We start from the raw sequence: 1,705 nt of genomic DNA, 5'->3' as shown, positions 1-1,705 counted from the left end.
TAACTTGATATTGCACGTTGCGTACTATGGATACCGTACCCCAAAAAAACCAAAAAAATGTGAGGGTACGGTATAATTTCCCTCTTTACAAATACCCAATTTCAAATTAAATAAAAAAAAAATTATAAAAAAAAAAAAAAAAACGCATTACAATTTCACAAAAAACGATATACCCGAACACCAAAACCATATGTCATCCGCCCCTTCTTAGAACCGAACCTCCACACCTCACCCGGATTTGATTCTTGTACTTGGAATCTGTTTGCAAGTCTTCCTAGCTAGTCTTCTTACTTCATTGCTATAATGTTTCCTTGGAGTAGGCGAGGACACCCACTTCAACTTTATTTACAGACATGTATACGCTGCTTTGACTCGGAATGGAAAATAACTTTAGCTATTCTAAAATGCTAAAGGCATTTTTGACATTTTAGAGGACAAAACCACTTGCATCAAACAATGCTAAACCATATTATTGCAAAAAATTTTGCAATAGTGCAGGCTCAATGGGAAAAGGTGGAAAGTGTAAAAACTTGGCTCTCAAGGGTATAGAAGAAGAGATTGAGGACTCTAAAGAAGAAGATAAAAGTGAAGATGAAGATGAAGATGATGATGAGGATGAGGATCTAACCTTCATAACTGACGAGATTATCAAGCTTCTTCAGTTCAGGAAAAAGGATAAAGGTAAACCTCCTAGGAAATCTAAATCCTCAAAGAATGGCAAGAATGAGAAACCCCTTATCCAATGCCATGAGTGCAAAGTGATAGTTTTAGACCCCTTAAAACACAATTGATTTAACCTAGGTAATTTGCCAAGTTGTTACTTAGTCCAATTTAACAAATCTAAGTTATCACAATAACAAATATCATATCATGAAAAGCAACGGAAAGATAAATAACACAAGATATGATCACCTAGGAAACCAAACCGGTAAAAACTTGGGGAGGATTTGACCTAGCTATCCTCAAGGTAAACTTGAATCCACTATCTTGAAAGAATTAAAGTTCATACAATAAGACTTATAAGCCCCCACACTCGACTTCTTATTGCTATCAACCAGTAGAACTTACTGACACAACCATGTGCAAGTTCCGAATCCACAGACTCCTTGTTTTTTGCATTCACCACCAGATACAAGTACTCCGGCTTGTGTTTTTTCTTTAAGCTTCAATGGCAGCAACCGAGTTGATCATAAAGGTGTAGATAAAATTTTCTCCTTGAAAACCTTAAGTTTGTATAAAGGAAAGCTCCTCTAGATCTCACAAGAGATTTACACAAACTGTAATATGATCAACAATAAAACGTGGCTAGGGTTTGCCTTTTATACTTAGGACAAATTAGAAAACAATAAAACGTTTTAAACAACTAGGGCTGAGTTGGAAATCCACAGAAAAAAACATTCTGCTCGAGATTTGATCGATCGAGCCTAAACTTCGATTGATCGAGCCAGGCTGAAATGCATAATGCTTTCTGCGTTAGCTCAATTCCAACTTTACATAAAATACACAACTTTGAGCAAGACTAAAACACTTTTAAACACATTGTTTTGATCATGGTTTGCTAACAATACACATTCGAGTTCTAAATATATAAATACCTAAGTCTTTAGAACCTAATACAAATGTTTTGGTCATATGAGGATAGAGTGCCCAAACTACCTCATGAAGGAAACGACCAAAGAGTCAAAAGATAAATGGTTGGTTGCTA

Source organism: Quercus lobata, chromosome 10 (genome assembly GCF_001633185.2).
Source record: "Quercus lobata isolate SW786 chromosome 10, ValleyOak3.0 Primary Assembly, whole genome shotgun sequence".
Classification (NCBI taxonomy): Eukaryota; Viridiplantae; Streptophyta; class Magnoliopsida; order Fagales; family Fagaceae; genus Quercus; species Quercus lobata.
Note: the sequence above shows the minus strand (reverse complement) of the source record.